Below are 27451 nucleotides of genomic sequence, written 5' to 3' on the forward strand. Positions count from 1 at the left end.
GAATATTTATTAAATTACACTGGATTAAACTAGGCATTGTCTGGTCTTTCAATCATATAGGCAAGAGAGCCATGACTGGTGGATGTAGCGGTATTCCCAGAAGGAAAGTGGCCAATCTGGGAGCAGCCAAGAAGCAGCGGGCAGGCCGTCCTGCAGTTGGTGGCAGCCCAAAGGGTGTGACTTGATCCACTGGCGGAGATGGCCTGAGGACACTCCGGGTGGGCCAAGGGAGGAGGTGTTGGTTTTCAAGAATACCCTTACGAGGCAGTCCTGCTCCGCTGTGTGCCCTGTGATGAGGTCTTCTCTGGTTTCAACGTATCTTCTTACCAGAGGCTGCTGCTTCAATATCCTTCTCAGTGCGGATCAAGAGCAGCCTGGGGCAGAACCACGACAGGTTTAATGAGACGAGGGTCAAACATCTTGAAAGAATATGGGCTCCCGGGCCGGGCCAGCACTTCTGAGACTGCATGGGGACAAGAATGCACGGGGGCCTGGAGGCCACCCAGTGGCCCCCTCAGGAGTTTTCAGCCACTCCTGGGGCACGCTGCCCGGCCCCGGGATTAATTCAGCATTGCTCTGGGGGGAAAGCCAGCCTGTTGGGGTCGTCTACTCACCAGGGAGCTTTCCCCAGAAGCTTCTTCATAAACCACTTCTTCCTCAGAAATTCACGGCCACCAGTGTCAGGCCATTTTATACACCAGCAGAACAACGAGTGGCTTATTGTTGTTGATAAAGAATGCTATTTCTCATCGGTAGAAGCCACCCCTTGAATGATTGATGTGGGCTGCACACAGTGGGGGGGAACGAGAGCAAGCACTAACACTTGCACAGCACTGATGATGCGCCAGGCACAGTGCTAAAGGCTTTCCACACATGAACTCATTTAGCCCCACAACCGCCCTGTGAAGTGCATGCTATTATCACCCCTGTTTTATAGATGAGGATCACATGCAGTAAGTGGCACCACCAGCATTTGAAAGCACACACTTTGTTACCAGAGGCCATACTCTTAACTGCTATAAACACTGCCCCAAACCCGGGGGCGGGGGGGGGGGGGGGGGCGGAGTGTGGTTTGCCTTGTAAGTAAGATCATGTATATAGAATGGAAGCGGGCACCCCATTGTTCCACCAATGATATGTAATGTCTGGTCAACATATTATAATTAATAATCATTTACTAAAATTATTCTTTCAAATAACTGACAGTAAAATTGATCTCATTTGACCAAAAATCACATACGAAACTGGACAAAGGAACTGGACCCGTGGTGGCCAAGGTGCCGAAGTCTGTTTCCATTGCCAAGTCCCTGATGTACTGACTTACACACTTGCAGCTCCTGTCCCCAGGCCCTGCCTATACAGACAACCCCTCAGGCTCCCTGGTCATCTGGTTTGGGCATCTTTAGATGAAACTCCAAGAGTACGTTTTTGCACAATCGACACTAAAGTTGCTGAATGTTAAAATAACAAGACTTCTAAAAAAGAATTTTGAAACTAAATCAATCCCCCCCAAAAAGTGAATAGAGAGTTATCAACCACTTTCAAATGTGGCTTCTAGTTGCTTCCATGAACAACTGGAGGAAGGAAACTGTCATTACGGCATTCATCCGAGACAAGATTTAGCAGACAACCGAATGAAAACCTAACTGGACATATGTTTAATAAGAATCATTTAAGGGCAGTCTGGGTGGCTCAGGGGTTCAGCGCCTGCCTTCAGCCCAGGGCGTGATCCTGGAGACCCCGGATCGAGTCCCGCGTCGGGCTCCCTGCATGGAGCCTGCTTCTCCCTCTGCCTGTCTCTGCCTCTCTCTCTCTTTCTGTGTCTCTCATGAATAAATAAATAAAATCTTTAAAAAAAAAAATCATTTAAGTGTGAAGACTGAGAGATGTTATGGCCAGCGTGTGAATGTTCTTTCCACCAACAAACCACAGGACTCACTATACTTACAAGTGAGAAGATGGGAGGTTTTGCTCACATGTGGGCACATCCAGACCAGCGCTGAGAAGGTCAGCCCTCTGCGGCAGAGCAGGACGGGTCAGCAGGCCCTGTCTGCCGCTCCCCACCGATAGCCATAGAAATGGCCCAGGAAGGATGAAAAACTGCTCCTAATTCGGCTTTGATTGAATTTGGGGACCGTCAGAGAAATGAGTAGGATTTGGGTTTATTTTTGTTTGCTGGTTCCTCTGTGTGTTTATTTGCATTTCAACCAGAGCATGGTTCTGAGTGCCACCTCCAGAGAATTTGCAGGGATGAGGGCTTTATGGAAAGATTTTTCCTTCCCACTGTCATACACACTGCCATTTTCAGGAGCACTTCTATCAGCCATGCGTGCAAGGTTTTGTGTCACCATCGATGTTAAAAACAGAAGCCCTGGCATCCACTCGCATTTCGGGCATAAAGGAAAACTGTTCCCCTTGTTCAGAAGGCTCCTGTGTCTGCAGCAGGGCCCCAGATGCAATGTTTGTTTTAGGCGGAGGGAAAGGAAGGCAGGCGGAAAGTGAGCCGAGAAATGGCTTTTTTTTCTAAGTGTGGCAGATCATTAATAATCAGTGAAGGATGGACTCAAGAAGCCTCAGCGCACGTATTTCTAGGGCTGAAGTTGAAGCCTTCATTAATATTCTGGAGGAAGATCACTCCCGTGAAGTTTCTCTGGGCCTCCCATCTAACTCGGCTCTGTAAACAATGGAGGAGTCGTAGATTCTAGGATAGCCCCAGAACTTTCTCAGTGGAGGAAAGAGAAGCACAGTTCTCTACCCCGATGCAGAAATCAGAAATGGGTCTGCTTTGTTCTTAATAAGTTCAGGTTTTGCCTACTTTGACTCTCTAGTCTGATGTAACATTGTGAAATGCTGAAAATCCATTTCTTTTTTTTTTCCTAAGATTTTATTTATTTATTCATGAGAGACACACACAGAGAGAGCAGAGACATAGGCAGAGGGAGAAGAAGCAGGCTCCCCGTAGGACTCGATCCTAGGACCCTGGGATCATGACCTGAGCTCAACCACTGAGCCACCCAGGCCCCCTGAAGATCCATTTCTTTGGAAAACGTTTAGCTCTAGTAACATAGAGTGTGCTGTCTTTATTTTAACCATGTCTAGAACTACTTCAGGCCGACAGAGTTTATCAGCTATGCCAGAGGCCTATCCAACCTCATTTTGGTCTGCCTAAAACCAGCTTAGCTCTAGAACCCTGAATGCGTGGATAGAAAGAAGCCAGCATCTCCGTTTTGGCCACAGAGGGATGGAAGGAGAGAAGAGAGGGGAAGTTCTCATTGCTCACTGTAGCCATGTATGCACCCAAGTATCAAAAGCGGTCCTAGGGCTGGCTAGGAGATGGACACCTCCGTACCTGGATCTGGGCACAGGGTGAAAAGGAGGAAAAGAGGGGAGATGGAATCTTTTGCTCCTTCTGCCTATCTGGGGTGTAGTACATTGGAAGCTGGAAGAGAGCATATCAGAGGAAAGAAAACTGGGGGTGGTTAATTCCTTTGTTTTATGCAAAATCTCTCAAGGAGAGGGAAACAAGGAAGCAAGTAATGAATCACATGCCCACATGTACCCCTGAGCCAAAACAACACTCGCTGGATCTCCTCTCCCACCAGCCCTGCCACCGCTAGCAAGCCACCCGTCGTGGGCAGTGAGTGCCTTTCCTGCCCCAACCCCAAGCCTTGCCCCCTGGGTAAAAACATGCTCCTTGCTACTTCATACCACTCCAATAAGAACAAGCCCTGTTCACCAAGGAGGGCACTTGATGGCATGAGCACTATTGTCGGGAAACTGAATTTAAATAAAATATTAGGACAGCCCGAGTGGCTCAGCGGTTTAGCGCCGCCTTCAGTCCAGGGCCTGATCCTGGAGACCCGGGATCGAGTCCCGCATCGGGCTCCCTGCATGGAGCCTGCTTCTCCCTCTGCCTGTGTCTCTGCTTCTCTGTGTGTGTGTGTGTGTGTGTGTGTGTGTGTGTGTCTCATGAATAAATGAATAAATCTTTAAAAAAAATAAAATAAAATAAAATATTTTTAAAAAAGAACAAACCCTGTTTGTTTCAATATTAACTTCACTCCCCCATCCTTCTCCAATCTTTTTTTTTTAAGCCCTTAAAGGAAATGTCACTAAAACATAAGGAATAGATCATTAGTCTGTCCAACGGTGGACATTTTTTATTATATAAAGCTCCGAATCCATACTGAACAAAAGCAACTGTTCAAAACTCTCCCCCCACCAAAAAAAAAAAAAAAATTGCCCAGCAATTTTAAGTTAATGGGCAAGATTAATGGATTGTCATATAATGTAAAGGGAAAGTACTAGAAAAAAAAATGAAAGTGGCTCTACAAAATTGGTTTGGAGCTGGAGTCTCCGGGAAGGCCCTTCAGCCGGAGGATTACTGTCTGCGGGGCTCGCAGCTAAGCGGTGTATTAATTTGAAAGCCATGCCTTGTACCGATACCCAGCACTTAGTGGTTGGTTTTATGTTAAAAATGCTCTGTCTGAAACCTGTGCTGAAAGTTTGCCCAAACATCTCATAGTTGATTGCAAACCCGAGTGCCTGGGGGCTCTGAGCCCACACCTCAAGAATGTTGGTGATTGGGTGACATTTTGGCTCTACACCTGGATTTGTCAAGGCCTCTTAACGGCTGCTGGGAATGTGCCCTGCCTGGGGCCCGCTGCCCTCCCCCATCACCCCTCTGACAGATGAAAACACAACAGGGTCTGTTGCCTGACTGACACATTCCTCTCCTGTCTGCCTCTGAAAGGACTTTATTTAACAGTCCTGGAGTCGGGCTTTTGACTGACAGATTGTGAAGGGTAAAAGTCATTGGGTTCCATTAAGCTCTGTAACTGCTCTGGAACAAAACACCTTTAAAAAAAAAAAAAAAGTGTCGGGGTTGGGGGAGGGAGAAGTAGAGCTGCGGAGAGTGGGGGCATGAGCTTTAGGGAGAAAAAAAGGGGATTCTTTTCAGGTTCAAAAACAATCCTTCTCTTTGCCTTCTGTCTATCAATTAGGGCGGCATTCCCAGAGGGAATACAGGCCCGGCCTCATTGGTGTCATTCAGCTGCCAATCTCCTGACAGGGACACCAAAGGGCCTCATGTAGCGCTGCGGAAACTGTCTGTCAGGCCATCAGCAGCTGCTATGACGACATCACCTCTGTTTTTCCAGGACTATTATAGAGAAAGAGGGTTGGGGGGGGGGGCGCTCACCCAACAGAGTCGAAGAGTCTCAGCTCCAAATCTCTGTTCATATTTTCGTTTCACAACCCCTCAACCCCGGGGTGAATTTCTTCACAAAAACATCATTTCCTTGCCTGGCTGGGCTACGGGGTACATAATAACTCGCCAGCCAAGGACATGGTCTTGGGTGTCAGAAAGGGGTTCTGCTTCAGGGAAAACTGAAGTCCTGACTGAACACATTCAATGAGTGGTTCACACGAGCCCAGAGAAATGCTATTTATGGTGAAAGGTGGCTCAACCACCCGAAGGCCTGCAGAGGCAGAGCTGTGTGAAAAGCTGTGTGGCCCCACAAACGGCTTCCTGCCAAGCCTTAACCTTGTTTGGGTTCCTGTGGCTTTCATTCCCCCCTGAGTTTTGCTTGGAGCCCAGAGGCTCAAATGGAGCTCAAAACTCTAAGCCAAACTCAGCACCAAGCAACCACTTCCCACTTTTCTGTTTTTCTGCCTTGCCCTCTCCGTTCCCCAAGGCCAGACGCACACAGGCTAACTTGGGTTTGCCCCAGACACTCCTCGGCCTCAGTGGATCACCCCAAAAGACCCTGAAGACTCAAAACTACAAAGGAGGGGTACATTAACCTGAGCTTCCTGGCTTGGCTGGAAAATACTGCCTTACTGGGTCCTACCTCCTCCTCTTCTCTGTCTCCCCTCTCTGGACTCTGCCTGAGACAAGAGAGGTACACGGGAGGCATGATGGCAACCTGCAAAGCTACATGGTTGCCCTTCCGTGTCCTGTGATAGCTGTGTTTGTGATTGCTAGCATTTCCCTGGTAGCCTTTTCACATTACAGGGAGCGACTTCCAAATGGCAATGACAGCACTTTGTACCAAACTGAGTGCTGGAGAGCACCACTGCCAAGCCCCATGGCCAGCCTTTGTGTTGCAATACTTCTGCTTCGCTTCAGGGAGGGGGATTATGGTGCTTCACACTTTCATATGAACTGTACAAAATGTTTAGCCAAACCCTGTAAGAACATGTACATAAAGCTCTCTCCCTGCTGCCAGGACCACGACGACGTCGATCTCTTTTGTATCGCTTATTTCTTCCCTCATTCTGAAAGCTCTGCAGGGGTCCTACACTTCCTGAACATAATCCCCATCTGGAGTGGCTGAAATCTGTCCACACAGCAATACACTGGTCTCAGGCATCCAGATGCTGGGTCTCGGATACGTACCACCTACATGAAGACTGTGCCTGGGGAAATGTGGAATTAGCCAGATTTTTGGCACTGGGGTTATCTGCAGAGGAGCAAGTGGACAGCATAATTAGAATGAAAGAGGTAACTTGATTGTCAGCTTCCTGCCCCACAGCCTCAGGAAGACACACTCAAGAGCCAGCCCTTTGCCATCTGCACCAACAGAAATTGTAGCAGTCATGGGACATACTAAGAGTTCCCTAACGAAGGAACGTTTCCAAATTGCTTTGCATGTCTTTAGATGAGATCGCTGCACATTCTTCATTACTCAGGCCAAAAGGAAACCAACCTAAGGGATCGGGCAGGTAGACAGGGACATGCGTAAGGAGCTCTAAGTTCCTGGGGGCCCTGCTGCAAAAGAACTTTGGTTACTGGATAAAAAAGATGCTGGAGCATTTCACTCAGGAAGGATTACCTCAAAAACATTACTTGGTAGGTAGCCCCATGTGAGCAGATGCTTGGAGCTCCTGGGTGCTGAATGGTGACGTGGGTTCCCATCCTGGGGCTCCCCATCACCCACCAAAGCCCTAGGACTCCATCCCTTCTCATCATGATTTTTCACAAGGATTTCAGATCCAGGATTGTGAGACGCTCACATGTCTGGCCTTACCATAGACAATGGCTTCCAAATGTTTCTCAGATGAAGGCCCAGTAGTATAAGATCTGAATATTATCTGTGTGGGAAAGACAACCATCTTGGCTTCCTTGCTTGCCTGTGATATCCATGGGGTACCACCTTCTTTGAATTGTATATTTTTATAGTCTTTTCCACTGACTGGTTACAATGGGAATGACCTTAAACCAAACCTGTCACAGTTCAAATTTGATGGAATAAGTAGTTGCTACTATTTAGTCTATACATAAGTTTAGACAAGTCACTCTCATTTATGTGAGAGGATACCCCCACTGTGAAGCAGCCCACTCCTCTCAGGTTCTTATAAAAGAGCAATAAAACCTATCATAAACACCACTCTTCCATCTTTCTTTTTTTTTTCTCTCTTCCATCTTTCATTTTCACTCCCATGCAAACCTTGAGGTGCGGTAAGAGGCACCCGACAAAAAAATACCTAACTTCTTCCCCACTTTCCAACTCAGGATAATGCTGAACCAGGGATATAAATGCTTAGCATGTTGCCTTGTGCTAAGAGTTCTATCTTTCTATCTCTCTCCACAATGGGATAGGAAGTAGGGATTTGAATGACTGCCTCTGATCCCCACTGGGACAAATCCCATGAGAATGACTCTAAGATGTTCCTTGGAACATTGTGAATTCCTTGGAATATGTGAATCATATGTACCCATATGGAAAAGTATATAAAGTCTCCTCTTTTAAAAAATTATCCACATTTTCTATTAGCCGCACTCACAGCTTTCATGAAAAAATAGCAATAACTTTAAAGGAATTGAGATACAGAATGAGTCAGGAAAAAAACAAAAATAACTGACAAAGAAAAAAAATCCAATATACCAGCCTTAAATCTAAATATAAGAAGTATATTCTTGGCACCGCACAGAAGCATTTTGGAAAAGCTAATTTGAAAAAATGAGTGGAATTGATCTATTAAAAGTACAGAGACAGCAGTCAGATCCTCAAACAGTAATTAGGCTAAATTTTTCCACGTTAAGACCTAAACCTCAACAATGATCTCAGACCAGGGATTAAAGATACACAGGCACATTAATCTTGGCTTCACCTTCCTAGACCACATGGATTATAATGACTTTACTAGAATAATCATTATATAGGAGAAGATTGGCTTTTTAAAAGGGAACTTACTAAGAAAAGTCACTCTAAAGGTAAAATTAACTCTGATTGGAAGTATTGTGTATTGAGCATTGAGTGCCCTCTTAATAGCAGTGGACTATACATTTAATCCCAATAGTTAAGACTTCTCTTGTTCCTTTTATGCAATTGACTGGCTTTGAGAAATATTGTGTCCTTTAACTTTCAAACATTTGTTTTGTTCTTAAATATAGAAAGCGAAGAAAAGGAGATAAGAGAACTAGTGAAGGGGTAAGAAAGTAATATGGCTCAGCTTGTTACAAAGGTTAATAACGATTCACCCCTGAAATGTGCATTTATCATTAGCTCAGTAGAGGGCTGAAAAAGCCATGGAGCCCAAAAGATGAATTGGAGCTGCACAAAAATGAACCAGCCACAGATGATGGTTCTCAAGAAACCGATGTTCAATTAATGACCAAACTAAGCAACGAGAGAGGTTAACTTGTTCCAAAAGGAAGTTGAGTAACATGATGCTTTTCCATAGCCTAAAGGAGCTAATAGCCAAACAAATTCTATCCCATTACCTTTTTTCCCCCTAACTTTTAACATTTATTACATTTTATGCATTTAGAAACTGAAGCGGTTTATATGAAAGTGCTATTTGACCTTTTGTGAAAAAAACAAATTTTCACAAATCACAACACCCTGGGAAAACGTGCCTTTCGTTGGGACTGAAAGCCTAGCATTGTTTATATATTGAAAATGAGCGTGTTTCATTGAATTTCATGGTATATTTGTTATAATTTTAGAAGGAGTAATAGACATTAAGGAATCTTTGGCAGAAGACCTTTGTTTTAAAATGTTCCAAGGTCCGAGGCTCAGTTTTCTTGCCTTGTACAATTTGTTTCTCTGTCAAGTGTTGACAAGTTCACAAGACTAAATAGCCAATTCTTATTCCTTTCTGGAACCTCCTTATCTTTCTTGGGAAATAGGGAGCTTTTTGAAATCTCCAAGTTTCTTCTGAGACTGGAGATGAAAGAATCAAGAAAGAAAAAACTCTGGCTCATCTTGGTTTTCATTTGTTCCATACACTCGATCAGAACATTTTAAATTCTCCGTTTTCCATAAGAATCGATCAACACCTGACCCATTTCCTAGTCATCTCTTAGGTGAATATGTGAACGTAGAACTTGAGCTGAGGTTGACAAGTGAGAATGGTGTAAGTCACACATTCATGTCACATGTGACAAAGATGTCACTTTCTCTCTAACAGTCTCTCCCACAAGGACACCATGGCCAAGCCACTGGTCCCTCTCTAATTCCCAATTACATAACATGAATAGTATTTCATATGGGTCTTGCCAGGACAGTGTATACTTATGGCCTTTCTTTGCATGCCTGATTAAGATTTTCTATGAAATAAAAAAAAAAAAAGATTTTCTATAAAATCTTGATCTTTCTCCCTGTTTGTTTTATGGCCCAAGCGAAAGGGAAAATCAAAGCCAAGCTGGGAGCCAAACAAACACCTAAAACAAGTCTTTTTCAAACTGATGTGTTTGTAAACAGCAAGCAAATTAAAACTTTTCTAAGGTTCTTTTAGATGCACATTCATTAAAACTGGGAGTTCACTTTAGGTACTTGAAATGTTTAGCTAATTGGCTATTTTGCTAGAACAGTAACCACTCATGCACTTTCAAAAAGGTGTCAGAAAACACTATGGTGCTCTTAGTGTTGGTTTGGACATTCATGATTCGGGCTCCTCATGAGCAGGAGCGGCTTTCCTGCTCTATTGATGCGTTCTCTTTCATAGGTAAACTACACTGTGGTGTCTGCCTGCCGTAGGATGATGCCACTGCATTCTGAGCACCAGTTCCTCAATAGTACTTTAAAAATGCTTGAAAGAGAGTAGGATCCCCAACATTAACACAGTTATGAATTTAATAAATTTCTATATAAACTAGGGCAATTCACGCTCCCACTCTCCACCCTAAATATCAACCACCACACAGAGAAAAGGCCAGAAACACTACATTTTCCTTTTAGGTTTGGATTGGAGCTTATTCTATCACCAGAATTTTTTTGTAATAGATTCCTGTTTATTACCGTTTTTTTTTTTAAGATTTTATTTATTTATTGAGAGAGAGAGCATGTGTATGAGTGGGGGAGGGGCAGAGGGAGAGGAAGAGAGAGAATCTTAAGCAGGCCAGTGCAGAGCCCAATGTGGAGCTCAATTTCACAACCCTGAGATCATGACCTGAGCCAAAATCAAGAGTCGGACGGACCCTTAACCGACTAAGCCACCCAGGCCGCCCCTATTACTGGTTTTCTATAAGTATTTGAATATACTTTCAATCATTCAAAACAAAAAAAAAAAAAATAACTTATTTTTAGCAAATACAACAATGGCAAGGAGTCACTTTGAAATCACTATGACATCAGAGCATAAAATACATACTTATTAATTAACCTTACCTTCATGTTTAGAGTACGCCTCCAGGCAAGTCTGAAATGTTTTGTTTATAATTATGACATTTCCCCTCCTGTCAGGAGTCTATTATCTTTGCTGGAACTTTATTTTTGTCTCCATTAGGTAAAAAGCAGAGAAATTTGGCCCATAATACAAAATACTTCAAGAAATGGAACCAACCGTTTAAAAAATATATACCCACCATCATCAGTAGCACTTACAACAACACAATGGCAAGGTTTGGGTAGCATGTCTTTGGCTGTTTCCAGAGATCCAGTGTGAAGTGGAGACATTGAGATCAATTATGTAGCTATTTTAGGTTTGGTTGCCTGGCTTGAATGATTGGGATAATTCTCCCAATTATTCTCTACAATTTGTAGGTGCAGATCCAGGTTTAAATTGTGATTGAGTGCAGAACATTCAGTGGGAAGACAGGAAACTCAGATTCTGTGTTTAAGTGGCCCAAGGATTAAGCCTATAATATTCAACAAGTTACATCCACTGCATGTTTCAGTTTATCTTACAAATAGGGAAAGAAACAGAAACCCCATTTTATTAAAAACCAATCAAGACGATTGAACTTAAAAACGCTTTCTGCAGCCTTGAGAAAAAAAATGTTACATAAAAACAAAATAATGTGTTAGACCAGGTTTCCTAGAAAAAGGAGCCTGAAGCAAGAATTAAGTTCTGATGCTTTCTTTGGCAGGTACAATCTCAGGGCAACAAAAGTACAAGGAAAGAGAAGCAAGGCAGGGAAGGATAAAAAGCCATGCAAAGGATACTTTACTATATTGGCCTTTGCTTCACAGTGGGCCTCAAAGACTCCACAGAGGGAGGTGGGAGGGGAAATTATCCAATTGGTTCCTACCTATCTCCTTTTTGCCATTGGCAAAGAACACACCGTCGGGAGTGAACATCCCGTATTTCTGAGTTGTACCATCCAATGCCTATGACACAGCCCATGGCCTGCAGGGCAGCATTCCATCAGAGCTGGGATGTCATGGAGATCCCAGAGAGGTGGGTGTGTGACAGGATGGCATCAGGCTGCAGCATGGAGTCAGCCCTCAAGGAGTGAAAACCCCAGCATGGAGGGAGCAGAGAGACAGCTGAGAGCCTGGAGGCAACGCTGGGAGAATCTGAGAACCCCTATGAGATGTGTCCAGTACAAATGCATTTAGCCAACTTCAATCCCTGCTGTGACTACAGGTTGTCGTACCCATAAGTTCCCAAGAACTACCAGAGCGCCAATCAATTTGCCAAAATATATTGTGTTGGCGAAAACAATAGCTATTGACATTTCTGACTTTGAACAAAGTTAGAATACTTTCTAAAGGGGTGCCTGGCTGGTTTAGTTGATTAAGCATCTGCCTTCAGCTAAGGTCATGCTCCCAGAGTCCTGGAATCAAGTCCCACATCAGGCATTTTGCTTCCAGGGCACCCCATCCCCAGCTCCAGAACACATGCCCCAGGCCTGGCCAGTTAGAGCTGCGTGATTTGTTCAGGAGCGGTTCACAGCCAATGTGAGCCAATTTAGCAAACAGAAGTATATTCTTTTTCCTTCTGGATTTGGAGTCAGGGAGATCAATTTGTAGGGTTGCTGGCAGCCATTTGTCCTCCCCAGGAAAAGCATGCCTGAATAATGGAGCTAGCTGGAAGGAAGACTGAGAAATGGAGTGACTAGATCTCAAGAGCATTGTTAAAGCCTCTGGATCCAGCTGAACTCTTAGGTGACTGAGACAATAAAGTCCCCTGGTTGCTTAAAGTAGTTTTGAGTTGAGTTTTCTGTTATTGCAGCTGAAAGAGTCTGAGCTGATGGAGGGAGACAGGCACGTAAGCAATCACAATGCAACGTGACAAATCCTTAGGTGAGGAGAGAAACTAAATATTTGGGGAGCTCTGGATAGGAAGTGTTGCTTCTTTGGCTCTCTATCAGTAAAATGCCTGGGTCTGCATAGATAATCTCTACAGTCCACCCACCCTGACCTCATCCCGGACATTCCATGGTTCAGGGAAGTGTTCACTCCTAAAGGCCTCCCTTCGGTGTCTAGGGCTGCTAGACAAGCGTGCCCCTGACCATCCATTTACTAGTAAAGCAGTGTACCTTTCTCTGCATCCTAGAAGATTCCATCAGATTATTAACACAGTAGGTCGCAGCTTGTAAACGCAAGCCCATGGCCAATTAGTAGAAGAGGTGAGCCTGCCAATGGATAATCACCACACCACCACAGGCACTTCCAAAACTTACCTCACAACATTCCTGGGTCCTTAGGTAAATCCTTAGACTTGAGGCTTAGCAAAATGAATCACACATGTGTCTTCCTCTCTGATGTGATGTGCATCGGTCTGGGTGAAGCATCGTAGCTGTTTTCTACAAATACAAAAAGCATTTGAATACCTAAGATGATGGGCAAGATAGGAGGGGTAATAAGAATTAGAGAAAGTTGCTGGAGTTGTCATCACTCTGGCAGTGGATAACTTTCTGGGGCTCCTTTCCTATAGAGCCTACAATTAGGTTATTACAAATAAGCACAGAGTTAATCCAGAAAATGGCTTAGTCTCCTTCCCTCAACATGCAGATCCTTCAGCCAGAGATAATGGGTCTTCCTCCACACGTCAAGTGTTATCTGGACAAAGGTGGGGTTCTGACCTCCTCCCTCTCCAGGCTAACTACACATTTCAGATGGCGTGGAAATAAAAACCCATCATCCATTACTGCTGCAGCCGCCACCACGGCTCTCAACAGAGGTGACTGTGTGTAAGGGACAGTCAGAGCTGGGTAAGGGGCTACAGGATCAGGGTCACAGAAGTCCCCCAAAATGCTGAGGTGTTAGGAAACCAGAAATAAGGGAACAAACCAGACTGCCCTGCCCTAGGTGTGGGCGGCAAGAGTGTCTTTTGTATGACAGTCACCTGTAACCAGAAAAGAATAACCAGACTCTAAAAAGAAGTAAGCCATTAAAGATGTTATCACCAGTCCCTACTCAAATCAAGACATCACAAAACTGAGAAGGCCACAGGCTCCCTGATCAGTTCTAACTAAAAGACTGGGTCCTTGGAGGCCCATGTTGGCAACCCTGTCAGGACCCCTCTCATTCCTGAGAGCTTTTTCTGTATCCTTGCTTAATAAACTTCTATGGCTTTACTCATTCTCCTTTGTCCACAAGATTCATTCTTTGACTCCATGAGACAAGAACCTCGCTCCCCTGCTTCAACAGGCTTCTGGCCATCCACATATTCCTGCCTGTCAGAGCATTCATCATTCTGGTCATTAGATAGTGACAGTATTAGCCAGATAACCACAATCAGAACAAAGAGAGAGCATCCTTTAATGCATTCCCAATACTGACCTGCCCAACATGCTGGTCACCCCGAAGAAAAATCATGCAATTATTTGCACCACAGTCGTGTATGTGTGTGTGTGTGTGTGTGTGTGTGTGTGTGTGTTGGGGGATGACAGAGGCGGCACCTACTAGAAGCCAGGTGCTATTTTAGGTGCTCTGCAGGCATTATCTTGTGTTGTTTTCACAATCAACCTGCCACGTGAAAACTCTATTTTCTCTATTTTACAAAGAAACTGAGGCTCAGAGATATTAACTTGCCCAAGTAGTGGGACAAGTAGTGGGACCTGACCTCAAACCTGGAGGCCTCATTCTTACCCATTATGCCCAGCTACCTCTCCTAGCTTTTGCTCTTTTCCCAGAGATGATGCGATTCAATCCCATAACACATCCAGGGTTTTTTGGCTTGAAAGAATTTCTTCCATGACCCCATTCCCAGCTCATGCTGCTCCCTAATCCTGAAAAAGAAAAGTCACCAGATAAGACAGTATACTTGTAACTAAAATAACAATGTCATCCCCAGAGGGCTGCTGGGAATATACAAAAGTGCTGTGTGTGGTTAAGCAGATATTACAGACATGGACTCGCTCTGACAGTGTATGCACTTGGGTATTTGGGTAGATCCAATACGTAAGATCCTCTCAAAAAAGATCTTGAGAGAACATTTATCCATCTGACAGATTTTTATTGCACATCTCCCATGTAACATTGGAAGAATACTAAATAGTTAGGTGAAGCTTTGCATTTCTGGGGCAGATGGAAGCAGGTGCAATGAGAGGAAAAAAATAATGAACTCCATAAACATGCCATCAGCCAAATCCTTTGACTGCAGTGTGGAAGGACTGGACATATAGGGAAAAGTTTTGAAGGAAGTAACATTTTAATTAATCCTTGAAGACTGAGAAGAATTTTGACAAGTGTAGAAGGGGAAGAAAAAAGTCCAGGGAACACCGAGGGTAAAGACAATGAAGTGTTAAGCTGAAGTCAGATTTTCACCAAAGGAAATAGTCCAATATGATTGGTAGGTAAGAGCCTACAATCCTAGGAGGGGCTGGACAGACAGAAGGGGCCCAACCATTTATAGAAATATGAGGTGTTGTCTGCCCACCACCTGTAGTGGCTTTAGACAGTTGCTCCCAGTAGTGCTGTCATCACTGTGTCCAGGCACCCACAATTGTGGGGCAGGCACATGGCCCAGGGCGAGCTAATCAGAGCCCGTATTAATGAGTGCTCCAGGGCGGGACACAAGATCCAAGCACGGTTAACCAGGGCTTCCCTGGATTCATGCAACGATACCAGAAGAAATAAGTGCCTCTTCTTCCTAGGATGAAAAGATACCAGTTTGGATGTGGGTAGCCATCTCGCAGGAAAGAGCAGAGCTTGCCTGTAGAGTGAAGCCAGGATGACGTGGGACCGGAAGCCAGGAGATGCTAGAGCTCAGAAGGCGTTGTTTGGGCCCCCAGGTCCACCTCTGTCTGAAGCCCTAGATCCATCCTTGGACTTCTCAGTTGCACGAGTCATTAACTGATTTCCCTTGAGCCAGTGTGAGCTAAGAGTCCTGACTCATACAGCGATGAGGGTTATGCTAAGGAGTTTGGACTTAAGAGGCAGGCTGGAAAGCCACTGGAAAGCCTCTCTTCCATGCTTAGAGAGCAGACTTCTACTGCAGACGGAAAGTCTGTGGGAAGACTAAACAACCTTTCAGGGGCAGAGGCAATATCCACAGAACCTTCTAATTCATTATGCAAATGAAAGAAGTTAAACCCGTTCTACAGCTGCTGCAGAATGACGTATTTGGCCATCGAAACCTACCCAAAGAGCCACACTAAATGATAACATGAGTTAGACCTACATGTTATTCCCAATATTGTCAGCAAAATCTGGATAGTAGAGGCCTCACCCCACAGGGTGACAATATCTCAAGAGGAGCAGGTGACTTGTAAGGTCAAGGAATAAGGCCTGAAACAGCATTACTGTAACAAATGTGAAGGGTCTGGTTACCTCCCTCTCTGAAACCTAAGATGTTTGAAGCAAAAGAGGTGCTGAAGCATCTGCAGTTGGCGGTGACACCTGAGAACATGGGTGACCACCCCCACCCCCCACCCCCCACCCCACACATGCAAAGGCAGGGACTGTGCCTTTTGCTACAAATAGCTTTGAACTTTTCTGCTCACTTCCAGCCCTCACTTCTGTCTTAGGGAGAAAAGAAAACCACTTTGCTCTTAGGCCCAGGGCTAGTGCATCAGGTTACTCGTCACTTTGGCAGGTCTCTCTCACAAGACGAATCCTTACCAAATAGGAGCCACTCAGGACTGGGAAAAACTTCAAGTGGGTACTTGATCCTCTAGTGCTTCTAGATAAGAGAACATATAAGCCCAGCAATGTGCCTCTTCTGAACTGGAAGGGTCTGTGGCTGGGGCAACTTCTTACCATACTGATTTAACATAGCAACAAGGGGACCGAGAAGGTGGCATTGCCTCTCCTCAACCTCTGCCCACACCAGCTCCTCCTCCCACCACAAAACAGAAAGCCTAGGAGAAGTGGGAGTTCAGCCAGTTGCAACTTACCATAGGAGTGCTTAGCAACATGAATCTGCAAAGGAGGCTGGGGTGGGGGTGGAGGGACAGGGAGATCCCAGGACCCACCATGTCTGAAGCTTAGAGGACTCAGACCAGACTCTTGTAGCAATAGTCCCACTGTATGTGACTAAATCCCAGACTCATTTTTCACATTTCAACAACTCTGGAATAGGAATGCATCTGTAATCAATGGTGTGTCATACTTGAAAATTGTTAGCTTTTCCTTTCTTGGGGATTTTTGAAATAATGGTGCATTATACAATTGATTTTTTTTTTAGGTTCAACAAAGTACTATATTCAGGACCACTTGCTCAGTACATTAAACTAAAACTCCCTATCCATTCCCCAGAGACATCTCATACTCCAAAAGACTTATTGTAGCAGTGGGAGCAGGAGAAACAAAAACTGGGAGAGATCCCAGTGCCACAAGAGAGGTAAATGGCTTACCCCACTCAGTTTCCTCAGAAGTTGCAACTTACAGAAGAAGGTATGGCCTGTGAACCATTCACATTTGGAAAATGGCAGACTGCTCCATCCTATACGAAGTCACCAGCTACAATGGCATTTCTCATCTTGATGCCTGAGTTGAGGGCACATGGTGGCAGAGGTGAAAAAATGATGGAGATGTTAGTAATATGATGATGACAATGATGAGACCTAACATTTAGATAGAACTTTATAGTTCTCAGAACTCTTTCCTGAGCATTGCATGACCTCTGGCCCAGCTGGCATCATCCCCCTTTCTACATGTGAGGACACTGAAGCACAGGCAGTGGGTGCCTCACGCAAGGTGGCAGAGTTAGTTAGTGGTGGGGAAGTGTCTAGACTCCTGAGAAATACAACCTTTCCTTATGACCCTTCAACTCTTCCACAAAGGACAAGGGAAAGGTTTAGCCCTAAGTAGATCTTTCTTCAGTCCTTTCAAGTTCACAAAGTAGAATAACAAATGGGATAAGTCTACTTTTTTACTAACATTCCGGGGGAAAAAAATGTTAGTAAATAGAGGTCAAAGGGCAAATTCATGTTTAAATGTCCTTGTTTAAAATGGTGCATACATTAATATTGATATTTGAAATTTTAGTATGAGAAATGTTAGCATGACTATCTAGTAAATAATGTGTGCCTCAGAGCCCTATTTGTTAAAGTGGTACAAGTTTAGAAAATAATAAGAGGGATCCCTGGGTGGCGCAGCGGTTTGGTGCCTGCCTTTGGCCCAGGGCGCGATCCTGGAGACCCGGGATCGAATCCCACGTCGGGCTCCCGGTGCATGGAGCCTGCTTCTCCCTCTGCCTGTGTCTCTGCCTCTCTCTCTCTGTGTGTGTGTGTGTGTGTGTGTGTGTGACTTATCATAAATAAATTAAAAATTAAAAATTAAAAAAAAGAAAATAATAAGAGTTTCAAAATGTTGAAAGTAGTTACACAATTAGCCCACTGTTCATGAGTGCCTTCAGCAAGCAATACACACACACACACACACACACACACACACACACACACGGAACCTATGACGGAATTTTTCCCTCATGGGAGCAGACAATGCAATCACCATGTGATTAGAGGGACAAGATAAACATGAAAACATATAACAATACAAAATAGTAAGTGACTAGCTCACATAGGGGGAAGGGGACTGGACTGGGATTGTCAAGGCAGGCTACTTGGAGAAAGAGGGATGGGAGATAGGCCTGAGAGCCCGGTTAGGACGTAGCTGAGCTGGGAGGAGGGAGAGGCAGCATTCCAGCAAACAGGTGAAGACACAGACGAAATGTTACCCAGAGTTTGGTATGTGGCAGGGTGCTCAGTGAGGGTCACTGGGGGGGAAACAGAGATGAACAGCTGTTTCTCTAGAAGTTAGTCCAAGTGTGGCTGGAAGAAGGGGCTTCTAAATAGAGTCCTATGAGAGAGTTCCAAGGGCAGGTGATAAAGTTCCTTGAAAACAAGACTAAGACATTTGAATTTTAACCTGTAAATGATGAGGAGCCACGGAAAGGTTTTGAGCAGGAGAAGCAGTGGCAAGACTAGGCTTCACGCGGATAATCTGCAACATGTCAGTGAGGAAGCCCAAAGAAAATTCCCATGTAAAATAGTGGGAGAGGATCACTGAGATAGACCCTAGCTAAGGTGCATCCCGAGAAGGATACAGCTGACCTCAGTGGTGGTCCATCTGCTCAGTCCTCAAAGACAAAGTACAGAGTCCAGGCTGTCGATGGGCAGACAAAGCAGGAATGTCCAACAGCAGTTGCACTACGGGTCTTCCACTCAGGAGAAAGGCACAGACTATATTTATATAGAAATAGACTGGAGGAGGTAAAGTTTTCCACACTAATAACTGTCAACAGCCAGTTTCATGTATCCTTGGATAAATGCATCAACAGATGCCACATGGACGGATGATAGACAGACAGGGACCTATGGCATTTGTGCTTCTGATTCTCTCTCCTCTGCTTCTCTACTCTTTGTCTCCTCCCTCTCCTCCAATCTAGCACCTGATGTCACCGAGATAAGTTCTGACACTGACTTTTTTGGATAATGGCCATGTGCCATTCCGGCAACCAAGAACGCCTTGCTTCTGCTCTGCTAGAGTCCTGAAGATAGAAGCACTGGCTAAAACTGTGATTTACATTATTCATTCATTTATTCACTCCTCTCACAAATCTTTATTGAGTGCTTCCCATGGGCTGGCATGGTGCTTGGTGCTGGAGATATGGCTGTGGACAGAGCATTCTTCATTCATCCATTTATCAAATGTCTCTCGAACACATTCTAGTATAAAGCTCTGAGCAAAGAGCTGTGCTAGCCGTGGTTCCTGACTTCAAAGGATCACAGCCTCACAAGAAAGAAAATAAACCCCTACTGGCAGTATCAATATACATGAAGTCATCACCTTGCAGGGAGTCCGTTCACGACTCCAGTCTCAAATAAAGCGTTCCACTCCATGCACCCCGGGGGGCGGGGGGTAGCAAAGGTCTGGGGAGGAAATGCAACCTTTATAACTGTCCTGAGCATGTGGGATTAACAAGTGCTCTTGTAAAAGTAAGTGCCAGCTGCGAAGCTGCCTATTGGCCCATTGCCTCCTCAAAGGCATTTATGTTTATTTATTTATTTGTTTATTTATTTGCTAGATTTATCACATTTGCAGGCTGTGCCATTTGGCCTCGGGGTCAAATAAATCTCTTTTAAAACTTTAACATCTTTCTTAAGCATTGTGTACTCCTGCGTGCCCCTGACAGACCTTTCTCAAGGCTTTATAAGAACAGAATTAAATCCATTTCACAAATAAATACACTGGGAACGATAGAGTTTAAATGCACCACAGAAAGCAAAAATAAATTCCAGGAAAAATTTGGAGGTAAGATGAAAGTGTCCCACATTTCTTTTAGAATCCTCAAAATTAAAAAAGAAAATATGGTAGGGGGTAGAATTATACTTCTCTTCTTCTTGGCACATGTCCCGATGGTGGAAGGTATTTGCTCCATGAGGATTTGTCACAAGGCGGAGGAAGCCGGCCAAGGCTCATAACAAAGTATGCAATGGAATGGAGTAGAAATCCATTCTTGAGAAAGCTGGCCATGTCATTTGAAAAATCAGCCGAAGCAGATTCATCTCCCAAGGCCTAAGGCTGTCTCTGGGAGACAGTTAAACACAAAAGAAAAGCTGACTCTTTGGGCCACCGATTCAGGTTATTCTTCTACTAACACAACTAATATTGTGTTAAATCATCCCTTCATTCAGTCATCAAACATTTATCCAGCACTAGGTACTCAGCACAGAATTAGCTGCCACAGAATACAAAAAATAAGGCAGGGTCTCTGGTTTTTAGGAGTATTCGTGCAAATTAAACATCACAGAATAATAAATCCTGGAAAAGGTGCCATCACAGCCCAAGGAAGATACTCAATATTAGGAGGTGACTGTTTCATTGCCACTTACTCTCAGCCTACCATTTTCTAGGTTTTTTTTTTCTCCTGTCCTCCGGAAATGGCAAGATACATTCATTCTACTATAAACCAACTTGCTTTTTCTATTACCTTTTTCAAAGGCTCGTTTGGGATAAACGGGTTTATTTAGAAAGACACAGCAATATTTGTTATTGAAAACATGTAATTTTTTGTTCTCATGTTTACCTTAAGCCATGATTTTGATTTTGGATTAACCAACAGACTCCCAGCCCCAACTGCTTTGGATAAGGGATCTTCTACTCTACAATTTTTACCACAATAACTAATAAAGACCAGCAGCTGTGCCTTAAATACCCGTGATTCTCTGCCATTCCCCCTGCCTCCTGCCAAAAAACAGAACTGATTAGTAGAGGTTCAATAAATATTTACTAGATTAGTTAAGTAGTTGCAAGATCATATCATCTTATAACCAACATCTCCTCCAAAATCTCTAAACAAAATATGGCAAGATTTCTATGCAATTGACATTGTGAAGCTAACTCTTCTTCATCATTCATTTATATTGTACCTTCATTTTCTAAAAAGAGTTTTGACAAAATTTGTATGCTCTCGGGCAAGCCAGTTTGCCTCTCTGAACTGCAATTTCCTTATCCCCACCGACCTCACCAGCTGGTTTTGAGGTTTTAATTAGATGTTTCCAAAGATGACTTGTAAACTGTCAGGGATAGGATAGACTAACAATCCAGGAGGGCTGATATATGTTTTAAACATAATAGAAATTTAAAGTTTCTATTCAACACTGCTGTCTATTTTTTTCAAAACAAAAGTTGTTATTATTGCAATTGTGCTGTCGGCTTAATAAATGTTAGCTACGATTCAGTTCCAGTTTGTGTTAACTAAGTCTGGCAAACTTGTCTGAAGACCTACCAACAAATTGCACGGTCATTTCCATGGAACTATGCAATCTGTGGTCCAAACAACGGACTTAAAAATGAATTTTTAGAACATTGCCCATTTATAAGTAGATATAAGTATGCAGTAAATAGAGTTAAATGGACAAATAGAAAAACTGATGAGAAAAATTTCAAGAGCAGAATGACACTTTCTGCCAAAGTCAAAAACCACATATTCCATGGACATATCAAATTCTAACAGTGATTTTAACAATTTAGCAGGTTTAAGAGCAAACTGAGACATTTTCTTTCTGATCCTGACAGAATCATTTTAACCAGAATGGCAAATTCCCCACTGGTGTCCAGGACAGGGCGAGGGGCTGGGGGGGGGGCGGGCGGTCACCAGAGCAGCCACCAATGAAAGATCTAATGTCAACCCAAGACAGGACTATTTAGCTATGGAATGAGCTTTCTCCAAAACTATTCGAAATACTCTATCCAAGAAAAAACCTAGACAAGAATGATTGAATTCTGTAAAGCTCACAGAACTCCTAATTTAATGGAACAATCTTGCCTTGCCAAAATGAACAGTCCTGTCCCTGCCTGCCCCCTGTGACCTCCCAGCCTCATACCTCACCAGTCTGCCCCATAAATCCTTGGCCTCACCCCCTGGTAAATGCCCACTAATCCCTGGAGACACTATAGGCATGCAAGACCTGCTTTCAGGCATGCCATTCCTGACTCCTGCCTATGAGGCCTCTTGTGAATCTTTCGAGATCCAAATTCACCCTCTCTGTGAAGCCTTCCCCACATATTCCTCCAGAGACAACTGCTTCCTCCTTAGGCCTTTTACCATGTCAGAGCACTAACAGCTTGTGTGATGATTGTCTTCTGTCTGCTTGTCTACTCACTCTATGACCTGAAGAGCAGAGATCTCCTCAGGTACTCATCTATATGCTTTAACATGTATCAATCAACTTGACACTCACAATGGTCCTACAATGATGATAGCTACTTTCTTTACTCCCACTTTATAGGGAAGGAAACTGAGGCTCGGAAGGGTTAGATGGCTTGCTCACAGTTACACCCCTATAAATGGCAGTGCTGAGATTTGAAAGGAAGAGCGCCGACTCCAAGGTGTATGCCCTAACTCGCTATGCTCTCCCCACCCACAGTAATTTTGCAGAGCAGAAACATAAAATCTGGAAGCTGGTCTGAAACTTGACAAGAACTGCCTTTCCCCACAAGGAAGTCCATATCCAAGGGCAGCCCAGGACTTCCTCGGGGGCAGTCTATCTTCAGCGCTGCTCCAAACAGAAGGGATAGGAAAATTCTCATTTTGTGGCTAATTGAATTAGTGCCTCCCTCTCAAACGTAATGAAATTCAAAGCCATTTTATGAGTCCTCTTGGGACTCTTTTTAAAAATTCTTCCTCTGCTGTATTAGATTAGACGCCCTGTGTAAAATAAGGTCATATTCTCCAGAATATTTCTTTGTGGCTCCCACGTACACCAGGGCACATGCTGATCACACTCTGTTTAGTCTTCCAGGATCCCTTCCAGACATCCCAGGAGGAGATCAGAGTGTCTTCTAAACACCACAACCAAACTGACCCTCATGCACCGCATGCTCTCAGAAACGCTATGTATTTCTGGATGTATCATTGAAACCATTAGCTAACACAACTCGGGGAGACAGAGGTGGCCCATTTTAAAAGAAATTACCTTTGTCCCTGACCAGTGCCACCACATGCATATGAACAGTCTTTTAAAAACTTGGCTGTGCCGTAGGGTGTCTGGGTGGCTCAGTCACTTAAGCATCCAACTCTTGGTTTTGGCTCAGGTCGTGATCTCAGGGTCGTGAGATCGAGCCCCACTTAGGGCTCTGCACTTAGCAGAGAGTCTGCTTAGATTCTCTCCCTCTGTTTGTCCTCCTTCTCTCTCTCTCTCTCTTTCTCTCTCTCTCTCTTCAAATAAATAAATAAATCTTTATTTAAGAATTTCTTAAAAAAAGAAAAACTGGGCTGTGCCCTAAAAATCTTTTGAGGACTACATAGTATCCCCTTTTATTAAGCATATGACTTGGATAGAAAGTCAAAGCTCCCTTCCCTCCCATAAATTGGTCTACACATCCTGAACTGGAGAGAAACCAAAGAAGGGCACTTCATAATTGTGTATTGGTCTTCTCAAAACAACATTCCTCATGCTAACTACTATGGATGACGAGCTTATTCTCTGTGCCTGACCCTCCCTCCAGGGAGCGAATGCTGACTGCTGATTTTAAGTGTAGCGTAGTAAAACTGTGGGTTCTAGAACCAGGCTGCATGGCTTTGAACCTCGTTCCCCTGCTGCTACCCGTGTGACATTGTTCAAGTTACTTAACTTCTCTGCTAGTTTTCTCTTCTGGAGAATGGGTTTAATAAAGGTGCCTAACTCATATGGTTGATGCAAAAGTTACATGTGTTAATATATGAAAAGTTCTTAAATCAATGCCTGGCATTTGCTAAACCCTATAGAAGGGTTTGTGGTTTGTCTTTCTCCCCAACGTTAGTTTCTCCTGGGTCCCAGTGAGCTGGTGAAAGGAAGAGCCCCAGCCGTGGCCATTCACTCTGATGAGTCCAGGCTGATGCTCTTCAACCTTTTCCACATGCTGAGCCCATGAATAAGCTTTCTATTTAACCAAGTACATGCACAAATACATATGAAACCTAAGCAAATGTCTCATGAATCACTGCCTTTATCAGTTGCCTTATGCTCTGAGATTCTCTATTCACCACCGTTCTGTTTTGTTTCTTTTCTTTGTGGTTTCAGGATGGGCACAGTCCACTAAATTTATTTCATGATTTACCAGTAGGTTGCTGCATATGGTCTGGGGGGTAAAATATAGAACACTGATCTAAGATAACCATCATTCTTTAAAATCTAACACCACCCTATGGGGTGAGTACTATCAGCAAGTCCATTTGATGGGATAAGGGAATTCAGGCACGGAGGGATTGAATGACTCACACAAGGTCTCACAACTTTCCAGCAGTTCACACAGGAACCTATGCTGACTGTCCCTGCTTTAGAAGTGGGCACTGACCTACACTGGCCAACTGAAGTGAATATGGACAAAGTATGTGGACATTGGCATCTGTGCTATGGCGTAAGTAGAGCAGATCTGGGGAGAGCTGCCGCTGTGGGTGGCAGGCTAGATGCTGAACGAGCCTGCCCCTTGGTAGGATGGTTCCACTCGAGGTACTCCACTCCAAAGTGCCTCTGTTCCAAGCTACGAAGTTCCCCATTTGGCCAGTTTGCTTTGGGTTTTCTGCCACTGGCAGACAAAGTTATCTGCATATCCTAACTGATATGTTGCCAGCAATGTGAAGTAAGCAATATCATTACCATTTTGTAGAAAATGAAGCTCAAAAACTTTACCAGGGAGTCTTAGCTAGTGAAAGATGGAACCAAGATTCAGGGGATCCCTGGGTGGCGCAGCGGTTTGGCGCCTGCCTTTGGCCCAGGGCGCGATCCTGGAGACTCGGGATCAAATCCCACATCAGGCTCCCGGTGCATGGAGCCTGCTTCTCCCTCTGCCTATGTCTCTGCCTCTCTCTCTCTCTCTGTGTGACTATCATAAATAAATAAAAAATTAAAAAAAAAAAAAAAAGATGGAACCAAGATTCAAACTAAGGTCTAACTTCAAGACTCTATCAAACAGCCCACAGTAGAGGGTATATTACATTATAAAGGACAAAATAGGGGGGAGGGGTCTTTGTCCAAAGAAGAGTCGTCATCACCTGCACCCCCACCACCCAAGCACATTGTCTGCACTCTGTCCAATGCTCTTACCTCCTTTTCACCTAATCTTATGGCTATTTATGCTGTCTTAGTCTTGTGTTCTCCACGAGACTCTAAGCTCTTGGAGGACAGGGTGCATGTGACACAGCTTTATAGCTCTGTGCCTGCGTGTTGAAATCAAGCAAGGCATACACAAGGAATCTATTGTCCTTAAATCACTCTTTGTCCCAGTTAGAAGTAATAAGGAGTAGGAAGAAAATGCTACAACACTTAGTGGCAAGTTTTACACAAATTTCACCCAGCATGGCTCACTGTCAGATGTGTACTGTGTGCTGGTGCTCGGTGCTGTTCCTTACAACAGTCTCTGTCAGAGGGCAAAAGGTGAAAGCAAGGTGGCACGGATCATTTTAAAAACAAATAAAATATTGGCACTGCAACTGATGCCGGGGCCAGACCAGCGAAATCTGGTCCATGTGAGTTTTCAGGTCTGATTTAATCCTATCCTTAAAGCCAAACTCACATCCACTTTGAACTGTGGCCTGGCTCTGAGTTGGTTTTAAATCTTGGGACCCATGGCTTTGCCAATATTTTATGTGTTCCCTCGGAAACTCTTGGAGCACCACTGTGTTCAGGACGCAAACAGCTCTGACCATGGTCTTCACCACTTACAATCCTTTAGTGGCTTCTCTGCCTACCAAGATTTGGTGTAAACTGACAGACAGTTGCCCCAGATGTGTCCTGCACTGGTTTGCTTCCTGGTCGCTGTGTGGGTCATGTCCATGCCGGTGCCCCTGCTTACATGCTTTTGTGGCCACGATGTCTGTCATGATCACATCTTTTCTGGAAAGCCCAGTTCCAAGACCACCTCGCTCATGGAGTCTCTACTCATCCTAGATGTGCTCTCTCCCCATTCTGAACCCTCAAAGCATTTTGCTTATACCTGTCTTAGAGCAACCATGACAATTATCTGGGGACTGGCTTCTAGCAACCAATTATAATGTAATACTTATTGTTATTGCTAACATTTATTGCAGTTTGCAAACGTTAGGCATTGTCTTCAGTGCTCTAAATACATTAACTCCTTTAATCCTCGCTTTATCCTATGAAGGAAATGCAAATGGAGATAATAGCCAGCCTACTCTGTCAGGTTGTTGAGAGGACTGAATAAGGAATACGTGAAAAACTCTTATAACCGAGCTCCTTGTGAGCCTGGCACCCAGTCAGTGCTCAATACATGTTTGTTACAACCATGGTCAGCATCAGCATCATCCCCACTTATCAAACCCATTTTACAGCTGGAGAGACAGAGTCTTAAAGGAATTTGCATGTAACCGCTCCTCTAGTGAAATCTGGAACTTGTGTACTGGTTAACCACTGCATTTTACTCTAAGTCCCTTTAAGGCTGACATTAGATGAATTCATCTTTTTTCCTGTTCGGGGGTTAGCACAGAACCTTACCCAGAGGCGGCCTATTAAGTATATGCTGAAATGAATTGATTACACCCCAAACCAGCAAGAATTTCACGATCTTAATAGGTGGTTTCCACTAGCAGCCGCTGAACAGCTTATTTTTCTGAATAAGGCAAAAATTCACACACCTGCTGTATGCCTTCCTGAATGTGGGCCGAATTGCTCTTCTCCGATCCTTGCCAATGAAGCACTTTCCTGCAGCTATTAAAAATACCCTGTTCCAATGCGGGAAGTAAACAAATCCATCTATTTCTACAATTTCGGTGTGAGCAGAGCATGGTGCAAGTGGCCCAAGCGCCAAAGCCATCCCTCCCAGAGCCCCGCCGCATGAGGCAAAAGGACTTTAACCGCATTATCCACGCCCACGCTTCTCCCCTATCCCCCTCATCTCTGACTTTCAGTCCAGGCTGCTCAGGTTTGTTTATGTTGCCATAAATTAAAGGACACGCTTTTTACAGGCCCTCCATTCGTTTCACTCAAGATGATAGAGTCAGGGAAAGACGGTTTCCCGTAACCCTCTCAAATGTCCTGGTATGAAATTGCAGTAAGGAGCGTGCTTCCCAGCCAGGCCGTCTGATGCCTGAACGGGAGCGTGGCCACCTGCAAGTGACACGCCAGCGCCAGCAGGCCGCCCATTGGGCCAGAGCCGGGCGAGGATCGGTTTCAGCCACGCATGAGCCAAGGCCTCTCACCCCAGGCGATCCTGCGCCTCTCGACTAACCATGAAAATCCTTCAGATGTGTCTCCTGATCTCTTACATGGCTCGATTTGACCACAATATCTCAATTTGTCTCACCGACATTTGGGAAGCCACCTAGGCCTTCACCCAAAGCCCCAGAGAGTCCCCCTGTGCAGAGCGCCCCCACCACAAAGATCCCA

At 44.4% G+C, this 27451-nt stretch overlaps 1 long non-coding RNA gene across 1 annotated transcript; it reads right to left on the minus strand.

Annotated features, from left to right (window-relative positions):
• Positions 1 to 115: 115 nt before the first annotated feature.
• LOC121474481 lies at positions 116 to 26799 on the minus strand. Its single transcript, XR_005983412.1, has 3 exons — positions 26701 to 26799; positions 12857 to 12979; positions 116 to 374 (listed from the first exon to the last, which is right to left on the minus strand). It is a non-coding gene; the product is annotated as an uncharacterized LOC121474481 (long non-coding RNA).
• Between the last annotated feature and the right edge of the window lie 652 nt (positions 26800 to 27451).

Source organism: Vulpes lagopus, chromosome 13 (assembly GCF_018345385.1).
Source record: "Vulpes lagopus strain Blue_001 chromosome 13, ASM1834538v1, whole genome shotgun sequence".
Lineage (NCBI taxonomy): Eukaryota > Metazoa > Chordata > Mammalia > Carnivora > Canidae > Vulpes > Vulpes lagopus.